We start from the raw sequence: 23,838 nt of genomic DNA on the forward strand, positions 1-23,838 counted from the left end.
TAAAAACTAGACACCCAGGGAAATCCAAGATGGGGTGACATGTGGGACTCTGGCTAGGTTCTGTTACCCAGAATCCTTTGCAAACCTCAAAATTTGGCCCAAAAAACACTTTTTCCTCTCATTTCGGTGACAGAAAGTTCTGGAATCAGAGAGGAGCCACAAATTTCCTTCCACCCAGCGTTCCCCCAAGTTTCCAGATAAAAATGGTACCTCACTTGTGGGGGTAGGCCTAGCGCCCGCAACAGGAAATGCCACAAAGCACAACGTGGACACATCACATTTTCACAAAGAAAACAGAGCTGTTTTTTGCAAAGTGCCTAGCTGTGGATTTTGACCTCTAGCTCAGCCGGCACCTAGGGAAACTTAGCAAACCTGCAAAGTTTTAAAAACTAGACACCTAAGGGAATCTAAGATGGGGTGACTTGTGGGGCTCTGGCTAGGTTCTGTTATCCAGAATCCTTTGCAAACCTCAAAATGTGACCAAAAAAACAAATTTTCCTCTCATTTCGGTGACAGAAAGTTCTGTAATCAGAGAGGAGCCACAAAGTTCCTTCCACCCAGCGTTCCCCCAAGGCTCCTGATAAAAATGGTACCTCACTTGTGGGGGTAGGCCTAGCGCCCGCAACAGGAAATGTCCCAAAACACAACGTGGACACATCACATTTTCACAAAGAAAACAGAGCTGTTTTGTGCAAAGTGCCTAGCTGTGGATTTTGGCCTCTAGCTCAGCCGGCACCTAAGGAAACCTAGCAAACCGGCGCAGTTTTTAAAAATAGACACCTAGGGGAATCTAAGATGGGGTGACTTGTGGGGCTCTGACAAGGTTCTGTTACCCAGAATCCTTTGCAAACTTCAAACTTTGGCCAAAAAACACTTTTTCCTCTCATTTCAGTGACAGAAAGTTCTTGAATCAGAGAGGAGCCACATATTTCCTTCCACCCAGCATTCTCCCAAGTCTCCCAATAAAAATGGTACCTCACTTGTGGGGGTAGGCCTAGCGCCCGCGACAGGAAATGCCCCAAAACACAACGTGGACACATCACATTTTCACAAAGAAAACAGAGCTGTTTTTTGCAAAGTGCCTAGCTGTGGATTTTGGCCTCTAGCTCAGCTGGCACCTAGGGAAACCTAGCAAACCTGCACAGTTTTGAAAACTAGACACCTAGGGGAATCCAGGATGAGGTGACTTGTGGGGCTTTGACCAGGTGCTGTTACCCAGAATCCTTTGCAAACCTCAAAATGTGACCAAAAAAAACTAATTTTCCTCTCAATTGGGTGACAGAAAGTTCTGGAATCAGAGAGGAGCCACAAATTTCCTTCCACCCAGCGTTCCCCCAAGTCTCCAGATAAAAATGGTACCTCACTTGTGGGGGTAGGCCTAGCGCCCGCGACAGGAAATGCCCCAAAACACAACGTGGACACATCACATTTTCACAAAGAAAACAGAGCTGTTTTTTGCAAAGTGCCTAGCTGTGGATTTTGACCTCTAGCTCAGCCGGCACCTAGGGAAACTTAGAAATCCTGCGCAGTTTTAAAAACTAGACACCAAGGGGAATCCAAGATGGGGTGACTTGTGGGGCTCTGGCTAGGTTCTGTTATCCAGAATCCTTTGCAAACCTCAAAATGTGACCAAAAAAACAAGTTTTCCTTTCATTTTGTTGGCAGAAAGTTCTGTAATCAGAGAGGAGCCACAAATTTCCTACCACCCAGCGTTCCCCCAAGTCTCCCGATAAAAATGGTACCTCACTTGTGGGGGTAGGCCTAGCGCCCGCAACAGGAAATGCCCCAACACACAACGTGGACACATCACATTTTCACAAAGAAAACAGAGCTGTTTTTTGCAAAGTGCCTAGCTGTGGATTTTGGCCTCTAGCTCAGCCGGCACCTAGGGAAACCTAGCAAACCTGCACAGTTTTGAAAACTAGACACCCAGGGGAATCCAGGATGAGGTGACTTGTGGGGCTTTGACCAGGTGCTGTTACCTAGAATCCCTTGCAAACCTCAAAATGTGACCAAAAAAACAAATTTTCCTCTCATTTCGGTGACAGAAAGTTCTGGAATCAGAGAGGAGCCACAAATTTCCTTCCACCCAGGGTTTCTCCAAGTCTCCCAATAAAAATAGTACCTCACTTGTGGGGCTAGGCCTAGCGCCCGCAACAGGAAATGCCCCAAAACACAATGTGGACACATCACATTTTCACAAAGAAAACAGAGCTGTTTTTTGCAAAGTGCCTAGCTATGGATTTTGGCCTCTAGCTCAGCCGGCACCTAGGGAAACCTAGCAAACCTGCGCAGTTTAAAAAAATTGACACCTAGGGGAATCTAAGATGGGGTGACTTGTGGGGCTCTGGCTAGGTTCTGTTATCCAGAATATTTTGCAAACCTCAAAATTTGGCCAAAAAAACACCTTTTCCTCTCATTTCGGTGACAGAAAGTTCTGGAATCAGAGAGGAGCCACAAATGTCCTTCCACTTAGCGTTCCCCCGGGTCTCCTGACAAAAATGGTACCTCACTTGTGGGGGTAGGCCTAGAGCCCACGACAGGAAATGCCCCAAAACACAACATGGACACATCACATTTTCACAAAGAAAACAGAGCTGTTTTTTGCAAAGTGCCTAGCTGTGGATTTTGGCCTCTAGCTCAGCCAGCACCTAGGGAAACATAGCAAACATGCGCAGTTTTAAAAACTAGACACCTAGGGGAATCTAAGATGGGGTGACTTGTGGGGCTCTGACCATGTTCTGTTACCCGGAATTGTTTGGAAACTTCAAACTTTGGCCAAAAAAACACTTTTTCCTCTCATTTCGGTGACAGAAAGTTCTGGAATCAGAGAGGAGCCACAAATTTCCTTCCACCCAGCGTTCCCCCAAGTCTCCAGATAAAAATGGTACCTCACTTGTGGGGGTAGGCCTAGCGCCCGCGACAGGAAATGCCCCAAAACACAACGTGGACACATCACATTTTCACAAAGAAAACAGAGCTGTTTTTTGCAAAGTGCCTAGCTGTGGATTTTGGCCTCTAGCTCAGTCGGCACCTAGGGAAACCTAGCAAACCTGCACAGTTTTGAAAACTAGACACCTAGGGGAATACAGGGTGAGGTGACTTGTGGGGCTCTAACCAGGTGCTGTTACCCAGAATCCTTTGCAAACCTCAAAATGTGACCAAAAAAAACAAATTTCCTCTCATTTCGGTGAAAGAAAGTTCTGGAATCAGAGAGGAGCCACAAATTTCCTTCCACCCAGCGTTCCCCCAAGTCTCCAGATAAAAATGGTACCTCACTTGTGGGGGTAGGCCTAGCGCCCGCGACAGGAAATGCCAAAAAACACAACGTGGACACATGACATTTTCACAAAGAAAACAGAGCTGTTTTTTGCAAAGTGCCTAGCTGTGGATTTTGGCCTCTAGCTCAGTCGGCACCTAGGGATACCTAGCAAACCTGCACAGTTTTGAAAACTAGACACCTAGGGGAATCCAGGGTGAGGTGACTTGTGGGGCTTTGACCAGGTGCTGTTACCTAGAATCCTTTGCAAACCTCAAAATGTGACCAAAAAAAAAAAATTCCTCTCATTTCGGTGACAGAAAGTTCTGGAATCAGAGAGGAGCCACAAATTTCCTTCCACTTAGCGTTCCCCCGGGTCTCCCGATAAAAATGGTACCTCACTTGTGCGGGTAAGCCTAGCGCCCACGACAGGAAATGCCCCAAAACACAACATGGACACATCACATTTTCACAAAGAAAACAGAGCTGTTTTTTCCAAAGTGCCTAGCTGTGGATTTTGGCCTCTAGCTCAGCCAGCACCTAGGGAAACCTAGCAAACGTGCGCAGTTTTAAAAACTAGACACCTAGGGGAATCTAAGATGGGGTGACTTGTGGGGCTCTGGCTAGGTTCTGTTACCCAGAATCTTTTGCAAACCTCAAGATTTGGCCAAAAAAACACTTTTTCCTCTCATTTCGGTGACAGAAAGTTCTGGAATCAGAGAGGAGCCACAAATTTCCTTCCACCCAGCGTTCCCCCAAGTCTCCAGATGAAAATTGTACCTCACTTGTGGGGGTAGGCCTAGCGCCCGCGACAGGAAATGCCCCAAAACACAACGTGGACACATCACATTTTCACAAAGACAACAGAGCTGTTTTTTGCAAAGTGCCTAGCTGTGGATTTTGGCCTCTAGCTCAGTCGGCACCTAGGGAAACCTAGCAAACCTGCACAGTTTTGAAAACTAGACACCTAGGGGAATACAGGGTGGGGTGACTTGTGGGGCTCTGACCAGGTGCTGTTACCCAGAATCCTTTGCAAACCTCAAAATGTGAACAAAAAAAACATATTTCCTCTCATTTCGGTGACAGAAAGCTCTGGAATCAGAGAGGAGCCACAAATTTCCTTCCACCCAGCGTTCCCCCAAGCCTCCAGATAAAAATGGTACCTCACTTGTGGGGGTAGGCCTAGCGCCCGCGACAGGAAATGCCCCAAAACACAACGTGGACACATCACATTTTCACAAAGAAAACAGAGCTGTTTTTTGCAAATTGTCTAGCTGTGGATTTTGGCCTCTAGCTCAGTCGGCTCCTAGGGAAACCTAGCAAACCTGCAGAGTTTTGAAAACTAGACACCTAGGGGAATCCAGGGTGAGGTGACTTGTGGGGCTTTGACCAGGTGCTGTTACCTAGAATCCTTTGCAAACCTCAAAATGTGACCAAAAAAATAAATTTTCCTCTCATTTCGGTGACAGAAAGTTCTGTAATCAGAGAGGAGCCACAAAGTTCCTTCCACCCAGCGTTCCCCCAAGTCTCCTGATAAAAATGGTACCTCACTTGTGGGGGTAGGCCTAGCGCCCGCAGCAGGAAATGTCCCAAAACACAACGTGGACACATCACATTTTCACAAAGAAAACAGAGCTGTTTTTTGCAAAGTGCCTAGCTGTGGATTTTGGCCTCTAGCTCAGCCGGCACCTAAGGAAACCTAGCAAACCGGCGCAGTTTTTAAAAATAGACACCTAGGGGAATCTAAGATGGGGTGACTTGTGGGGCTCTGACAAGGTTCTGTTACCCAGAATCCTTTGCAAACTTCAAACTTTGGCCAAAAAACACTTTTTCCTCTCATTTCAGTGACAGAAAGTTCTTGAATCAGAGAGGAGCCACATATTTCCTTCCACCCAGCATTCTCCCAAGTCTCCCAATAAAAATGGTACCTCACTTGTGGGGGTAGGCCTAGCGCCCGCGACAGGAAATGCCCCAAAACACAACGTGGACACATCACATTTTCACAAAGAAAACAGAGCTGTTTTTTGCAAAGTGCCTAGCTGTGGATTTTGGCCTCTAGCTCAGCTGGCACCTAGGGAAACCTAGCAAACCTGCACAGTTTTGAAAACTAGACACCTAGGGGGATCCAGGATGAGGTGACGTGTGGGGCTTTGACCAGGTGCTGTTACCCAGAATCCTTTGCAAACCTCAAAATCTGACCCAAAAAAAAAAATTTTCCTCTCAATTGGGTGACAGAAAGTTCTGGAATCAGAGAGGAGCCACAAATTTCCTTCCACCCAGCGTTCCCCCAAGTCTCCAGATAAAAATGGTACCTCACTTGTGGGGGTAGGCCTAGCGCCCGCGACAGGAAATGCCCCAAAACACAACGTGGACACATGACATTTTCACAAAGAAAACAGAGCTGTTTTTTGCAAAGTGCCTAGCTGTGGATTTTGGCCTCTAGCTCAGTCGGCACCTAGGGATACCTAGCAAACCTGCACAGTTTTGAAAACTAGACACCTAGGGGAATCCAGGGTGAGGTGACTTGTGGGGCTTTGACCAGGTGCTGTTACCTAGAATCCTTTGCAAACCTCAAAATGTGACCAAAAAAAAAAAAATCCTCTCATTTCGGTGACAGAAAGTTCTGGAATCAGAGAGGAGCCACAAATTTCCTTCCACTTAGCGATCCCCCGGGTCTCCCGATAAAAATGGTACCTCACTTGTGCGGGTAAGCCTATCGCCCACGACAGGAAATGCCCCAAAACACAACATGGACACATCACATTTTCACAAAGAAAACAGAGCTGTTTTTTCCAAAGTGCCTAGCTGTGGATTTTGGCCTCTAGCTCAGCCAGCACCTAGGGAAACCTAGCAAACGTGCGCAGTTTTAAAAACTAGACACCTAGGGGAATCTAAGATGGGGTGACTTGTGGGGCTCTGGCTAGGTTCTGTTACCCAGAATCCTTTGCAAACCTCAAGATTTGGCCAAAAAAACACTTTTTCCTCTCATTTCGGTGACAGAAAGTTCTGGAATCAGAGAGGAGCCACAAATTTCCTTCCACCCAGCGTTCCCCCAAGTCTCCAGATGAAAATTGTACCTCACTTGTGGGGGTAGGCCTAGCGCCCGCGACAGGAAATGCCCCAAAACACAACGTGGACACATCACATTTTCACAAAGAAAACAGAGCTGTTTTTTGCAAAGTGCCTAGCTGTGGATTTTGGCCTCTAACTCAGTCGGCACCTAGGGAAACCTAGCAAACCTGCACAGTTTTGAAAACTAGACACCTAGGGGAATACAGGGTGAGGTGACTTGTGGGGCTCTGACCAGGTGCTGTTACCCAGAATCCTTTGAAAACCTCAAAATGTGAACAAAAAAAACATATTTCCTCTCATTTCGGTGACAGAAAGCTCTGGAATCAGAGAGGAGCCACAAATTTCCTTCCACCCAGCGTTCCCCCAAGCCTCCAGATAAAAATGGTACCTCACTTGTGGGGGTAGGCCTAGCGCCCGCGACAGGAAATGCCCCAAAACACAACTTGGACACATCACATTTTCACAAAGAAAACAGAGCTGTTTTTTGCAAAGTGTCTAGCTGTGGATTTTGGCCTCTAGCTCAGTCGGCTCCTAGGGAAACCTAGCAAACCTGCAGAGTTTTGAAAACTAGACACCTAGGGGAATCCAGGGTGAGGTGACTTGTGGGGCTTTGACCAGGTGCTGTTACCTAGAATCCTTTGCAAACCTCAAAATGTGACCAAAAAAACAAATTTTCCTCTCATTTCGGTGACAGAAAGTTCTGTAATCAGAGAGGAGCCACAAAGTTCCTTCCACCCAGCGTTCCCCCAAGTCTCCTGATAAAAATGGTACCTCACTTGTGGGGGTAGGCCTAGCGCCCGCAACAGGAAATGTCCCAAAACACAACGTGGACACATCACATTTTCACAAAGAAAACAGAGCTGTTTTTTGCAAAGTGCCTAGCTGTGGATTTTGGCCTCTAGCTCAGCCGGCACCTAAGGAAACCTAGCAAACCGGCGCAGTTTTTAAAAATAGACACCTAGGGGAATCTAAGATGGGGTGACTTGTGGGGCTCTGACAAGGTTCTGTTACCCAGAATCCTTTGCAAACTTCAAACTTTGGCCAAAAAACACTTTTTCCTCTCATTTCAGTGACAGAAAGTTCTTGAATCAGAGAGGAGCCACATATTTCCTTCCACCCAGCATTCTCCCAAGTCTCCCAATAAAAATGGTACCTCACTTGTGTGGGTAGGCCTAGCGCCCGCGACAGGAAATGCCCCAAAACACAACGTGGACACATCACATTTTCACAAAGAAAACAGAGCTGTTTTTTGCCAAGTGCCTAGCTGTGGATTTTGGCCTCTAGCTCAGCTGGCACCTAGGGAAACCTAGCAAACCTGCACAGTTTTGAAAACTAGACACCTAGGGGAATCCAGGATGAGGTGACGTGTGGGGCTTTGACCAGGTGCTGTTACCCAGAATCCTTTGCAAACCTCAAAATCTGACCAAAAAAAAATAATTTTCCTCTCAATTGGGTGACAGAAAGTTCTGGAATCAGAGAGGAGCCACAAATTTCCTTCCACCCAGCGTTCCCCCAAGTCTCCCGATAAAAATGGTACCTCACTTGTGGGGGTAGGCCTAGCGCCCGCAACAGGAAATGCCCCAACACACAACGTGGACACATCACATTTTCACAAAGAAAACAGAGCTGTTTTTTGCAAAGTGCCTAGCTGTGGATTTTGGCCTCTAGCTCAGCCGGCACCTAGGGAAACCTAGCAAACCTGCACAGTTTTGAAAACTAGACACCCAGGGGAATCCAGGATGAGGTGACTTGTGGGGCTTTGACCAGGTGCTGTTACCTAGAATCCCTTGCAAACCTCAAAATGTGACCAAAAAAACAAATTTTCCTCTCATTTCGGTGACAGAAAGTTCTGGAATCAGAGAGGAGCCACAAATTTCCTTCCACCCAGGGTTTCTCCAAGTCTCCCAATAAAAATAGTACCTCACTTGTGGGGGTAGGCCTAGCCCCCGCAACAGGAAATGCCCCAAAACACAATGTGGACACATCACATTTTCACAAAGAAAACAGAGCTGTTTTTTGCAAAGTGCCTAGCTATGGATTTTGGCCTCTAGCTCAGCCGGCAACTAGGGAAACCTAGCAAACCTGCGCAGTTTAAAAAAATTGACACCTAGGGGAATCTAAGATGGGGTGACTTGTGGGGCTCTGGCTAGGTTCTGTTATCCAGAATCCTTTGCAAACCTCAAAATTTGGCCAAAAAAACACTTTTTCCTTTCATTTCGGTGACAGAAAGTTCTGGAATCAGAGAGGAGCCACAAATGTCCTTCCACTTAGCGTTCCCCCGGGTCTCCTGATAAAAATGGTACCTCACTTGTGGGGTAGGCCTAGCGCCCACGACAGGAAATGCCCCAAAACACAACATGGACACATCACATTTTCACAAAGAAAACAGAGCTGTTTTTTGCAAAGTGCCTAGCTGTGGATTTTGGCCTCTAGCTCAGCCAGCACCTAGGGAAACATAGCAAACATGCGCAGTTTTAAAAACTAGACACCTAGGGGAATCTGAGATGGGGTGACTTGTGGGGCTCTGACCATGTTCTGTTACCCGGAATCGTTTGCAAACTTCAAACTTTGGCCAAAAAAACACTTTTTCCTCTCATTTCGGTGACAGAAAGTTCTGGAATCAGAGAGGAGCCACAAATTTCCTTCCACCCAGCGTTCCCCCAAGTCTCCAGATAAAAATGGTACCTCACTTGTGGGGGTAGGCCTAGCGCCCGCGACAGGAAATGCCCCAAAACACAACATGGACACATCACATTTTCACAAAGAAAACAGAGCTGTTTTTTGCAAAGTGCCTAGCTGTGGATTTTGGCCTCTAGCTCAGCCAGCACCTAGGGAAACATAGCAAACATGCGCAGTTTTAAAAACTAGACACCTAGGGGAATCTAAGATGGGGTGACTTGTGGGGCTCTGACAAGGTTCTGTTAACCAGAATCCTTTGCAAACTTCAAACTTTGGCCAAAAAACACTTTTTCCTCTCATTTCAGTGACAGAAAGTTCTTGAATCAGAGAGGATCCACATATTTCCTTCCACTCAGCATTCTCCCAAGTCTCCCAATAAAAATGGTACCTCACTTGTGGGGGTAGGCCTAGCGCCCGCGACAGGAAATGCCCCAAAACACAACGTGGACACATCACATTTTCACAAAGAAAACAGAGCTGTTTTTTGCAAAGTGCCTAGCTGTGGATTTTGGCCTCTAGCTCAGCTGGCACCTAGGGAAACCTAGCAAACCTGCACAGTTTTGAAAACTAGACACCTAGGGGAATCCAGGATGAGGTGACGTGTGGGGCTTTGACCAGGTGCTGTTACCCAGAATCCTTTGCAAACCTCAAAATCTGACCAAAAAAAAATAATTTTCCTCTCAATTGGGTGACAGAAAGTTCTGGAATCAGAGAGGAGCCACAAATTTCCTTCCACCCAGCGTTCCCCCAAGTCTCCAGATAAAAATGGTACCTCACTTGTGGGGGTAGGCCTAGCGCCCGCGACAGGAAATGCCCCAAAACACAACGTGGACACATCACATTTTCACAAAGAAAACAGAGCTGTTTTTTGCAAAGTGCCTAGCTGTGGATTTTGACCTCTAGCTCAGCCGGCACCTAGGGAAACTTAGAAATCCTGCGCAGTTTTAAAAACTAGACACCAAGGGGAATCCAAGATGGGGTGACTTGTGGGGCTCTGGCTAGGTTCTGTTATCCAGAATCCTTTGCAAACCTCAAAATGTGACCAAAAAAACAAGTTTTCCTTTCATTTTGTTGGCAGAAAGTTCTGTAATCAGAGAGGAGCCACAAATTTCCTTCCACCCAGCGTTCCCCCAAGTCTCCCGATAAAAATGGTACCTCACTTGTGGGGGTAGGCCTAGCGCCCGCAACAGGAAATGCCCCAACACACAACGTGGACACATCACATTTTCACAAAGAAAACAGAGCTGTTTTTTGCAAAGTGCCTAGCTGTGGATTTTGGCCTCTAGCTCAGCCGGCACCTAGGGAAACCTAGCAAACCTGCACAGTTTTGAAAACTAGACACCCAGGGGAATCCAGGATGAGGTGACTTGTGGGGCTTTGACCAGGTGCTGTTACCTAGAATCCCTTGCAAACCTCAAAATGTGACCAAAAAAACAAATTTTCCTCTCATTTCGGTGACAGAAAGTTCTGGAATCAGAGAGGAGCCACAAATTTCCTTCCACCCAGGGTTTCTCCAAGTCTCCCAATAAAAATAGTACCTCACTTGTGGGGGTAGGACTAGCGCCCGCAACAGGAAATGCCCCAAAACACAATGTGGACACATCACATTTTCACAAAGAAAACAGAGCTGTTTTTTGCAAAGTGCCTAGCTATGGATTTTGGCCTCTAGCTCAGCCGGCACCTAGGGAAACCTAGCAAACCTGCGCAGTTTAAAAAAATTGACACCTAGGGGAATCTAAGATGGGGTGACTTGTGGGGCTCTGGCTAGGTTCTGTTATCCAGAATCCTTTACAAACCTCAAAATTTGGCCAAAAAAACACTTTTTCCTCTCATTTCGGTGACAGAAAGTTCTGGAATCAGAGAGGAGCCACAAATGTCGTTCCACTTAGCGTTCCCCTGGGTCTCCTGATAAAAATGGTACCTCACTTGTGGGGGTAGGCCTAGCGCCCGCGACAGGAAATGCCCCAAAACACAACGTGGACACATGATATTTTCACAAAGAAAACAGAGCTGTTTTTTGCAAAGTGCCTAGCTGTGGATTTTGGCCTCTAGCTCAGTCGGCACCTAGGGATACCTAGCAAACCTGCACAGTTTTGAAAACTAGACACCTAGGGGAATCCAGGGTGAGGTGACTTGTGGGGCTTTGACCAGGTGCTGTTACCTAGAATCCTTTGCAAACTTCAAAATGTGACCAAAAAAACAAATTTTCCTCTCATTTCGGTGACAGAAAGTTCTGGAATCAGAGAGGAGCCACAAATTTCCTTCCACCCAGGGTTTCTCCAAGTCTCCCAATAAAAATTGTACCTCACTTGTGGGGGTAGGCCTCGCGCCCGCAACAGGAAATGCCCCAAAACACAATGTGGACACATCACATTTTCACAAAGAAAACAGAGCTGTTTTTTGCAAAGCGCTTAGCTATGGATTTTGGCCTCTAGCTCAGCCGGCACCTAGGGAAACCTAGCAAACCTGCGCAGTTGTAAAAAATTTACACCTAGGGGAATCTAAGATGGGGTGACTTGTGGGGCTCTGGCTAGGTTCTGTTATCCAGAATCCATTGCAAACCTCAAAATTTCGCCAAAAAAACACTTTTTCCTCTCATTTTGGTGACAGAAAGTTCTGGAATCAGAGAGGAGCCACAAATTTCCTTCCACTTAGCGTTCCCCCGGGTCTCCCGATAAAAATGGTACCTCACTTTTGCGGGTAGGCCTAGCGCCCACGACAGGAAATGCCCCAAAACACAACATGGACACATCACATTTTCACAAAGAAAAGAGAGCTGTTTTTTGCAAAGTGCCTAGCTGTGGATTTTGGCCTCTAGCTCAGCCAGCACCTAGGGAAACCTAGCAACCGTGCGCAGTTTTAAAAACTAGACACCTAGGGGAATCTAAGATGGGGTGACTTGTGGGGCTCTGGCTAGGTTCTGTTACCCAGAATCCTTTGCAAACCTCAAGATTTGGCCAAAAAAACACTTTTTCCTCTCATTTCGGTGACAGAAAGTTCTGGAATCAGAGAGGAGCCACAAATTTCCTTCCACCCAGCGTTCCCCCAAGTCTCCAGATAAAAATGGTACCTCACTTGTGGGGGTAGGCCTAGCGCCCGTGACAGGAAATGCCCCAAAACACAACATGGACACATCACATTTTCACAAAGAAAACAGAGCTGTTTTTTGCAAAGTGCCTAGCTGTGGATTTTGGCCTCTAGCTCAGTCGGCAACAAGGGAAACCTAGCAAACCTGCACAGTTTTGAAAACTAGACACCTAGGGGAATACAGGGTGAGGTGACTTGTGGGGCTCTGACCAGGTGCTGTTACCCAGAATCCTTTGCAAACCTCAAAATGTGAACAAAAAAAACATATTTCCTCTCATTTCGGTGACAGAAAGCTCTGGAATCAGAGAGGAGCCACAAATTTCCTTCCACCCAGCGTTCCCCCCAGCCTCCAGATAAAAATGGTACCTTACTTGTGGGGGTAGGCCTAGCGCCCGCGACAGGAAATGCCCCAAAACACAACGTGGACACATCACATTTTCACAAAGAAAACAGAGCTGTTTTTTGCAAAGTGCCTACCTGTGGATTTTGGCCTCTAGCTCAGTCGGCACCTAGGGAAACCTAGCAAACCTGCACAGTTTTGAAAACTAGACACCTAGGGGAATACAGGGTGAGGTGACTTGTGGGGCTTTGACCAGGTGCTGTTACCCAGAATCCTTTGCAAACCTCAAAATGTGACCAAAAAAACAAATTTCCTCTCATTTCGGTGAAAGAAAGTTCTGGAATCAGAGAGGAGCCACAAATTTCCTTCCACCCAGCGTTCCCCCAAGTCTCCAGATAAAAATGGTACCTCACTTGAGGGGGTAGGCCTAGCGCCCGCGACAGGAAATGCCCCAAAACACAACGTGGACACATGATATTTTCACAAAGAAAACAGAGCTGTTTTTTGCAAAGTGCCTAGCTGTGGATTTTGGCCTCTAGCTCAGTCGGCACCTAGGGATACCTAGCAAACCTGCACAGTTTTGAAAACTAGACACCTAGGGGAATCCAGGGTGAGGTGACTTGTGGGGCTTTGACCAGGTGCTGTTACCTAGAATCCTTTGCAAACTTCAAAATGTGACCAAAAAAACGAATTTTCCTCTCATTTCGGTGACAGAAAGTTCTGGAATCAGAGAGGAGCCACAAATTTCCTTCCACCCAGGGTTTCTCCAAGTCTCCCAATAAAAATTGTACCTCACTTGTGGGGGTAGGCCTAGCGCCCGCAACAGGAAATGCCCCAAAACACAATGTGGACACATCACATTTTCACAAAGAAAACAGAGCTGTTTTTTGCAAAGCGCTTAGCTATGGATTTTGGCCTCTAGCTCAGCCGGCACCTAGGGAAACCTAGCAAACCTGCGCAGTTGTAAAAAATTTACACCTAGAGGAATCTAAGATGGGGTGACTTGTGGGGCTCTGGCTAGGTTCTGTTATCCAGAATCCATTGCAAACCTCAAAATTTGGCCAAAAAAACACTTTTTCCTCTCATTTCGGTGACAGAAAGTTCTGGAATCAGAGAGGAGCCACAAATTTCCTTCCACTTAGCGTTCCCCCGGGTCTCCCGATAAAAATGGTACCTCACTTTTGCGGGTAGGCCTAGCGCCCACAACAGAAAATGCCCCAAAACACAACATGGACACATCACATTTTCACAAAGAAAACAGAGCTGTTTTTTGCAAAGTGCCTAGCTGTGGATTTTGGCCTCTAGCTCAGCCAGCACCTAGGGAAACCTAGCAAACGTGCGCAGTTTTAAAAACTAGACACCTAGGGGAATCTAAGATGGGGTGACTTGTGGGGCTCTGGCTAGGTTCTGTTACCCAGAATCCTTTGCAAACCTCAAGATTTGGCCAAAAAAACACTTTTTCCTCTCATTTCGGTGACAGAAAGTTCTGGAATCAGAGAGGAGCCACAAATTTCCTTCCGCCCAGCGTTCCCCCAAGTCTCCAGATAAAAATGGTACCTCACTTGTGGGGGTAGGCCTAGCGCCCGTGACAGGAAATGCCCCAAAACACAACATGGACACATCACATTTTCACAAAGAAAACAGAGCTGTTTTTTGCAAAGTGCCTAGCTGTGGATTTTGGCCTCTAGCTCAGTCGGCAACAAGGGAAACCTAGCAAACCTGCACAGTTTTGAAAACTAGACACCTAGGGGAATACAGGGTGAGGTGACTTGTGGGGCTCTGACCAGGTGCTGTTACCCAGAATCCTTTGCAAACCTCAAAATGTGAACAAAAAAAACATATTTCCTCTCATTTCGGTGACAGAAAGCTCTGGAATCAGAGAGGAGCCACAAATTTCCTTCCACCCAGCGTTCCCCCCAGCCTCCAGATAAAAATGGTACCTCACTTGTGGGGGTAGGCCTAGCGCCCGCGACAGGAAATGCCCCAAAACACAACGTGGACACATCACATTTTCACAAAGAAAACAGAGCTGTTTTTTGCAAAGTGCCTAGCTGTGGATTTTGGCCTCTAGCTCAGTCGGCTCCTAGGGAAACCTAGCAAACCTGCACAGTTTTGAAAACTAGACACCTAGGGGAATCCAGGGTGAGGTGACTTGTGGGGCTTTGACCAGGTGCTGACACCTAGAATCCTTTGCAAACCTCAAAATATGACCAAAAAAACAAATTTTCCACTCATTTCGGTGACAGAAAGTTCTGGAATCAGAGAGGAGCCACAAATTTCCTTCCACCCAGCGTTCCCCCAAGTTTCCAGATAAAAATGGTACCTCACTTGTGGGGGTAGGCCTAGCGCCCGCGACAGGAAACGCCACAAAGCACAACGTGGACACATCACATTTTCACAAAGAAAACAGAGCTGTTTTTTGCAAATGCCTAGCGATAGATTTTGGCCTCTAGCTCAGCCGGCACCTACGAAAACCAAGCAAACCTGCGCAGTTTTAAAAACTAGACACCCAGGGAAATCCAAGATGGGGTGACATGTGGGACTCTGGCTAGGTTCTGTTACCCAGAATCCTTTGCAAACCTCAAAATTTGGCCCAAAAAACACTTTTTCCTCTCATTTCGGTGACAGAAAGTTCTGGAATCAGAGAGGAGCCACAAATTTCCTTCCACCCAGCGTTCCCCCAAGTTTCCAGATAAAAATGGTACCTCACTTGTGGGGGTAGGCCTAGCGCCCGCAACAGGAAATGCCACAAAGCACAACGTGGACACATCACATTTTCACAAAGAAAACAGAGCTGTTTTTTGCAAAGTGCCTAGCTGTGGATTTTGACCTCTAGCTCAGCCGGCACCTAGGGAAACTTAGCAAACCTGCAAAGTTTTAAAAACTAGACACCTAAGGGAATCTAAGATGGGGTGACTTGTGGGGCTCTGGCTAGGTTCTGTTATCCAGAATCCTTTGCAAACCTCAAAATGTGACCAAAAAAACAAATTTTCCTCTCATTTCGGTGACAGAAAGTTCTGTAATCAGAGAGGAGCCACAAAGTTCCTTCCACCCAGCGTTCCCCCAAGTCTCCTGATAAAAATGGTACCTCACTTGTGGGGGTAGGCCTAGCGCCCGCAACAGGAAATGTCCCAAAACACAACGTGGACACATCACATTTTCACAAAGAAAACAGAGCTGTTTTGTGCAAAGTGCCTAGCTGTGGATTTTGGCCTCTAGCTCAGCCGGCACCTAAGGAAACCTAGCAAACCGGCGCAGTTTTTAAAAATAGACACCTAGGGGAATCTAAGATGGGGTGACTTGTGGGGCTCTGACAAGGTTCTGTTACCCAGAATCCTTTGCAAACTTCAAACTTTGGCCAAAAAACACTTTTTCCTCTCATTTCAGTGACAGAAAGTTCTTGAATCAGAGAGGAGCCACATATTTCCTTCCACCCAGCATTCTCCCAAGTCTCCCAATAAAAATGGTACCTCACTTGTGGGGGTAGGCCTAGCGCCCGCGACAGGAAATGCCCCAAAACACAACGTGGACACATCACATTTTCACAAAGAAAACAGAGCTGTTTTTTGCAAAGTGCCTAGCTGTGGATTTTGGCCTCTAGCTCAGCTGGCACCTAGGGAAACCTAGCAAACCTGCACAGTTTTGAAAACTAGACACCTAGGGGAATCCAGGATGAGGTGACTTGTGGGGCTTTGACCAGGTGCTGTTACCCAGAATCCTTTGCAAACCTCAAAATGTGACCAAAAAAAACTAATTTTCCTCTGAATTGGGTGACAGAAAGTTCTGGAATCAGAGAGGAGCCACAAATTTCCTTCCACCCAGCGTTCCCCCAAGTCTCCAGATAAAAATGGTACCTCACTTGTGGGGGTAGGCCTAGCGCCCGCGACAGGAAATGCCCCAAAACACAACGTGGACACATCACATTTTCACAAAGAAAACAGAGCTGTTTTTTGCAAAGTGCCTAGCTGTGGATTTTGACCTCTAGCTCAGCCGGCACCTAGGGAAACTTAGAAATCCTGCGCAGTTTTAAAAACTAGACACCAAGGGGAATCCAAGATGGGGTGACTTGTGGGGCTCTGGCTAGGTTCTGTTATCCAGAATCCTTTGCAAACCTCAAAATGTGACCAAAAAAACAAGTTTTCCTTTCATTTTGTTGGCAGAAAGTTCTGTAATCAGAGAGGAGCCACAAATTTCCTACCACCCAGCGTTCCCCCAAGTCTCCCGATAAAAATGGTACCTCACTTGTGGGGGTAGGCCTAGCGCCCGCAACAGGAAATGCCCCAACACACAACGTGGACACATCACATTTTCACAAAGAAAACAGAGCTGTTTTTTGCAAAGTGCCTAGCTGTGGATTTTGGCCTCTAGCTCAGCCGGCACCTAGGGAAACCTAGCAAACCTGCACAGTTTTGAAAACTAGACACCCAGGGGAATCCAGGATGAGGTGACTTGTGGGGCTTTGACCAGGTGCTGTTACCTAGAATCCCTTGCAAACCTCAAAATGTGACCAAAAAAACAAATTTTCCTCTCATTTCGGTGACAGAAAGTTCTGGAATCAGAGAGGAGCCACAAATTTCCTTCCACCCAGGGTTTCTCCAAGTCTCCCAATAAAAATAGTACCTCACTTGTGGGGCTAGGCCTAGCGCCCGCAACAGGAAATGCCCCAAAACACAATGTGGACACATCACATTTTCACAAAGAAAACAGAGCTGTTTTTTGCAAAGTGCCTAGCTATGGATTTTGGCCTCTAGCTCAGCCGGCACCTAGGGAAACCTAGCAAACCTGCGCAGTTTAAAAAAATTGACACCTAGGGGAATCTAAGATGGGGTGACTTGTGGGGCTCTGGCTAGGTTCTGTTATCCAGAATCCTTTGCAAACCTCAAAATTTGGCCAAAAAAACACCTTTTCCTCTCATTTCGGTGACAGAAAGTTCTGGAATCAGAGAGGAGCCACAAATGTCCTTCCACTTAGCGTTCCCCCGGGTCTCCTGACAAAAATGGTACCTCACTTGTGGGGGTAGGCCTAGCGCCCGCGACAGGAAATGCCAAAAAACACAACGTGGACACATGACATTTTCACAAAGAAAACAGAGCTGTTTTTTGCAAAGTGCCTAGCTGTGGATTTTGGCCTCTAGCTCAGTCGGCACCTAGGGATACCTAGCAAACCTGCACAGTTTTGAAAACTAGACACCTAGGGGAATCCAGGGTGAGGTGACTTGTGGGGCTTTGACCAGGTGCTGTTACCTAGAATCCTTTGCAAACCTCAAAATGTGACCAAAAAAAAAAAATTCCTCTCATTTAGGTGACAGAAAGTTCTGGAATCAGAGAGGAGCCACAAATTTCCTTCCACTTAGCGTTCCCCCGGGTCTCCCGATAAAAATGGTACCTCACTTGTGCGGGTAAGCCTAGCGCCCACGACAGGAAATGCCCCAAAACACAACATGGACACATCACATTTTCACAAAGAAAACAGAGCTGTTTTTTCCAAAGTGCCTAGCTGTGGATTTTGGCCTCTAGCTCAGCCAGCACCTAGGGAAACCTAGCAAACGTGCGCAGTTTTAAAAACTAGACACCTAGGGGAATCTAAGATGGGGTGACTTGTGGGGCTCTGGCTAGGTTCTGTTACCCAGAATCCTTTGCAAACCTCAAAATGTGAACAAAAAAAACATATTTCCTCTCATTTCGGTGACAGAAAGCTCTGGAATCAGAGAGGAGCCACAAATTTCCTTCCACCCAGCGTTCCCCCAAGCCTCCAGATAAAAATGGTACCTCACTTGTGGGGGTAGGCCTAGCGCCCGCGACAGGAAATGCCCCAAAACACAACGTGGACACATCACATTTTCACAAAGAAAACAGAGCTGTTTTTTGCAAATTGTCTAGCTGTGGATTTTGGCCTCTAGCTCAGTCGGCTCCTAGGGAAACCTAGCAAACCTGCAGAGTTTTGAAAACTAGACACCTAGGGGAATCTAGGGTGAGGTGACTTGTGGGGCTTTGACCAGGTGCTGTTACCTAGAATCCTTTGCAAACCTCAAAATGTGACCAAAAAAATAAATTTTCCTCTCATTTCGGTGACAGAAAGTTCTGTAATCAGAGAGGAGCCACAAAGTTCCTTCCACCCAGCGTTCCCCCCAGTCTCCAGATAAAAATGGTACCTCACTTGTGGGGGTAGGCCTAGCGCCCGCAGCAGGAAATGTCCCAAAACACAACGTGGACACATCACATTTTCACAAAGAAAACAGAGCTGTTTTTTGCAAAGTGCCTAGCTGTGGATTTTGGCCTCTAGCTCAGCCGGCACCTAAGGAAACCTAGCAAACCGGCGCAGTTTTTAAAAATAGACACCTAGGGGAATCTAAGATGGGGTGACTTGTGGGGCTCTGACAAGGTTCTGTTACCCAGAATCCTTTGCAAACTTCAAACTTTGGCCAAAAAACACTTTTTCCTCTCATTTCAGTGACAGAAAGTTCTTGAATCAGAGAGGAGCCACATATTTCCTTCCACCCAGCATTCTCCCAAGTCTCCCAATAAAAATGGTACCTCACTTGTGGGGGTAGGCCTAGCGCCCGCGACAGGAAATGCCCCAAAACACAACGTGGACACATCACATTTTCACAAAGAAAACAGAGCTGTTTTTTGCAAAGTGCCTAGCTGTGGATTTTGGCCTCTAGCTCAGCTGGCACCTAGGGAAACCTAGCAAACCTGCACAGTTTTGAAAACTAGACACCTAGGGGAATCCAGGATGAGGTGACGTGTGGGGCTTTGACCAGGTGCTGTTACCCAGAATCCTTTGCAAACCTCAAAATCTGACCAAAAAAAAATAATTTTCCTCTCAATTGGGTGACAGAAAGTTCTGGAATCAGAGAGGAGCCACAAATTTCCTTCCACCCAGCGTTCCCCCAAGTCTCCAGATAAAAATGGTACCTCACTTGTGGGGGTAGGCCTAGCGCCCGCGACAGGAAATGCCCCAAAACACAACGTGGACACATCACATTTTCACAAAGAAAACAGAGCTGTTTTTTGCAAAGTGCCTAGCTGTGGATTTTGACCTCTAGCTCAGCCGGCACCTAGGGAAACTTAGAAATCCTGCGCAGTTTTAAAAACTAGACACCAAGGGGAATCCAAGATGGGGTGACTTGTGGGGCTCTGGCTAGGTTCTGTTATCCAGAATCCTTTGCAAACCTCAAAATGTGACCAAAAAAACAAGTTTTCCTTTCATTTTGTTGGCAGAAAGTTCTGTAATCAGAGAGGAGCCACAAATTTCCTTCCACCCAGCGTTCCCCCAAGTCTCCCGATAAAAATGGTACCTCACTTGTGGGGGTAGGCCTAGCGCCCGCAACAGGAAATGCCCCAACACACAACGTGGACACATCACATTTTCACAAAGAAAACAGAGCTGTTTTTTGCAAAGTGCCTAGCTGTGGATTTTGGCCTCTAGCTCAGCCGGCACCTAGGGAAACCTAGCAAACCTGCACAGTTTTGAAAACTAGACACCCAGGGGAATCCAGGATGAGGTGACTTGTGGGGCTTTGACCAGGTGCTGTTACCTAGAATCCCTTGCAAACCTCAAAATGTGACCAAAAAAACAAATTTTCCTCTCATTTCGGTGACAGAAAGTTCTGGAATCAGAGAGGAGCCACAAATTTCCTTCCACCCAGGGTTTCTCCAAGTCTCCCAATAAAAATAGTACCTCACTTGTGGGGGTAGGACTAGCGCCCGCAACAGGAAATGCCCCAAAACACAATGTGGACACATCACATTTTCACAAAGAAAACAGAGCTGTTTTTTGCAAAGTGCCTAGCTATGGATTTTGGCCTCTAGCTCAGCCGGCACCTAGGGAAACCTAGCAAACCTGCGCAGTTTAAAAAAATTGACACCTAGGGGAATCTAAGATGGGGTGACTTGTGGGGCTCTGGCTAGGTTCTGTTATCCAGAATCCTTTACAAACCTCAAAATTTGGCCAAAAAAACACTTTTTCCTCTCATTTCGGTGACAGAAAGTTCTGGAATCAGAGAGGAGCCACAAATGTTGTTCCACTTAGCGTTCCCCTGGGTCTCCTGATAAAAATGGTACCTCACTTGTGGGGGTAGGCCTAGCGCCCGCGACAGGAAATGCCCCAAAACACAACGTGGACACATGATATTTTCACAAAGAAAACAGAGCTGTTTTTTGCAAAGTGCCTAGCTGTGGATTTTGGCCTCTAGCTCAGTCGGCACCTAGGGATACCTAGCAAACCTGCACAGTTTTGAAAACTAGACACCTAGGGGAATCCAGGGTGAGGTGACTTGTGGGGCTTTGACCAGGTGCTGTTACCTAGAATCCTTTGCAAACTTCAAAATGTGACCAAAAAAACAAATTTTCCTCTCATTTCGGTGACAGAAAGTTCTGGAATCAGAGAGGAGCCACACATTTCCTTCCACCCAGGGTTTCTCCAAGTCTCCCAATAAAAATTGTACCTCACTTGTGGGGGTAGGCCTAGCGCCCGCAACAGGAAATGCCCCAAAACACAATGTGGACACATCACATTTTCACAAAGAAAACAGAGCTGTTTTTTGCAAAGCGCTTAGCTATGGATTTTGGCCTCTAGCTCAGCCGGCACCTAGGGAAACCTAGCAAACCTGCACAGTTGTAAAAAATTTACACCTAGGGGAATCTAAGATGGGGTGACTTGTGGGGCTCTGGCTAGGTTCTGTTATCCAGAATCCATTGCAAACCTCAAAATTTGGCCAAAAAAACACTTTTTCCTCTCATTTTGGTGACAGAAAGTTCTGGAATCAGAGAGGAGCCACAAATTTCCTTCCACTTAGCGTTCCCCCGGGTCTCCCGATAAAAATGGTACCTCACTTTTGCGGGTAGGCCTAGCGCCCACGACAGGAAATGCCCCAAAACACAACATGGACACATCACATTTTCACAAAGAAAAGAGAGCTGTTTTTTGCAAAGTGCCTAGCTGTGGATTTTGGCCTCTAGCTCAGCCAGCACCTAGGGAAACCTAGCAACCGTGCGCAGTTTTAAAAACTAGACACCTAGGGGAATCTAAGATGGGGTGACTTGTGGGGCTCTGGCTAGGTTCTGTTACCCAGAATCCTTTGCAAACCTCAAGATTTGGCCAAAAAAACACTTTTTCCTCTCATTTCGGTGACAGAAAGTTCTGGAATCAGAGAGGAGCCACAAATTTCCTTCCACCCAGCGTTCCCCCAAGTCTCCAGATAAAAATGGTACCTCACTTGTGGGGGTAGGCCTAGCGCCCGTGACAGGAAATGCCCCAAAACACAACATGGACACATCACATTTTCACAAAGAAAACAGAGCTGTTTTTTGCAAAGTGCCTAGCTGTGGATTTTGGCCTCTAGCTCAGTCGGCAACAAGGGAAACCTAGCAAACCTGCACAGTTTTGAAAACTAGACACCTAGGGGAATACAGGGTGAGGTGACTTGTGGGGCTCTGACCAGGTGCTGTTACCCAGAATCCTTTGCAAACCTCAAAATGTGAACAAAAAAAACATATTTCCTCTCATTTCGGTGACAGAAAGCTCTGGAATCAGAGAGGAGCCACAAATTTCCTTCCACCCAGCGTTCCCCCCAGCCTCCAGATAAAAATGGTACCTTACTTGTGGGGGTAGGCCTAGCGCCCGCGACAGGAAATGCCCCAAAACACAACGTGGACACATCACATTTTCACAAAGAAAACAGAGCTGTTTTTTGCAAAGTGCCTACCTGTGGATTTTGGCCTCTAGCTCAGTCGGCACCTAGGGAAACCTAGCAAACCTGCACAGTTTTGAAAACTAGACACCTAGGGGAATACAGGGTGAGGTGACTTGTGGGGCTTTGACCAGGTGCTGTTACCCAGAATCCTTTGCAAACCTCAAAATGTGACCAAAAAAACAAATTTCCTCTCATTTCGGTGAAAGAAAGTTCTGGAATCAGAGAGGAGCCACAAATTTCCTTCCACCCAGCGTTCCCCCAAGTCTCCAGATAAAAATGGTACCTCACTTGAGGGGGTAGGCCTAGCGCCCGCGACAGGAAATGCCCCAAAACACAACGTGGACACATGATATTTTCACAAAGAAAACAGAGCTGTTTTTTGCAAAGTGCCTAGCTGTGGATTTTGGCCTCTAGCTCAGTCGGCACCTAGGGATACCTAGCAAACCTGCACAGTTTTGAAAACTAGACACCTAGGGGAATCCAGGGTGAGGTGACTTGTGGGGCTTTGACCAGGTGCTGTTACCTAGAATCCTTTGCAAACTTCAAAATGTGACCAAAAAAACGAATTTTCCTCTCATTTCGGTGACAGAAAGTTCTGGAATCAGAGAGGAGCCACAAATTTCCTTCCACCCAGGGTTTCTCCAAGTCTCCCAATAAAAATTGTACCTCACTTGTGGGGGTAGGCCTAGCGCCCGCAACAGGAAATGCCCCAAAACACAATGTGGACACATCACATTTTCACAAAGAAAACAGAGCTGTTTTTTGCAAAGCGCTTAGCTATGGATTTTGGCCTCTAGCTCAGCCGGCACCTAGGGAAACCTAGCAAACCTGCGCAGTTGTAAAAAATTTACACCTAGGGGAATCTAAGATGGGGTGACTTGTGGGGCTCTGGCTAGGTTCTGTTATCCAGAATCCATTGCAAACCTCAAAATTTGGCCAAAAAAACACTTTTTCCTCTCATTTCGGTGACAGAAAGTTCTGGAATCAGAGAGGAGCCACAAATTTCCTTCCACTTAGCGTTCCCCCGGGTCTCCCGATAAAAATGGTACCTCACTTTTGCGGGTAGGCCTAGCGCCCACAACAGGAAATGCCCCAAAACACAACATGGACACATCACATTTTCACAAAGAAAACAGAGCTGTTTTTTGCAAAGTGCCTAGCTGTGGATTTTGGCCTCTAGCTCAGCCAGCACCTAGGGAAACCTAGCAAACGTGCGCAGTTTTAAAAACTAGACACCTAGGGGAATCTAAGATGGGGTGACTTGTGGGGCTCTGGCTAGGTTCTGTTACCCAGAATCCTTTGCAAACCTCAAGATTTGGCCAAAAAAACACTTTTTCCTCTCATTTCGGTGACAGAAAGTTCTGGAATCAGAGAGGAGCCACAAATTTCCTTCCGCCCAGCGTTCCCCCAAGTCTCCAGATAAAAATGGTACCTCACTTGTGGGGGTAGGCCTAGCGCCCGTGACAGGAAATGCCCCAAAACACAACATGGACACATCACATTTTCACAAAGAAAACAGAGCTGTTTTTTGCAAAGTGCCTAGCTGTGGATTTTGGCCTCTAGCTCAGTCGGCAACAAGGGAAACCTAGCAAACCTGCACAGTTTTGAAAACTAGACACCTAGGGGAATACAGGGTGAGGTGACTTGTGGGGCTCTGACCAGGTGCTGTTACCCAGAATCCTTTGCAAACCTCAAAATGTGAAC

The sequence above is a fragment of the Pleurodeles waltl genome, chromosome 5 (assembly GCF_031143425.1).
Source record: "Pleurodeles waltl isolate 20211129_DDA chromosome 5, aPleWal1.hap1.20221129, whole genome shotgun sequence".
Lineage (NCBI taxonomy): Eukaryota > Metazoa > Chordata > Amphibia > Caudata > Salamandridae > Pleurodeles > Pleurodeles waltl.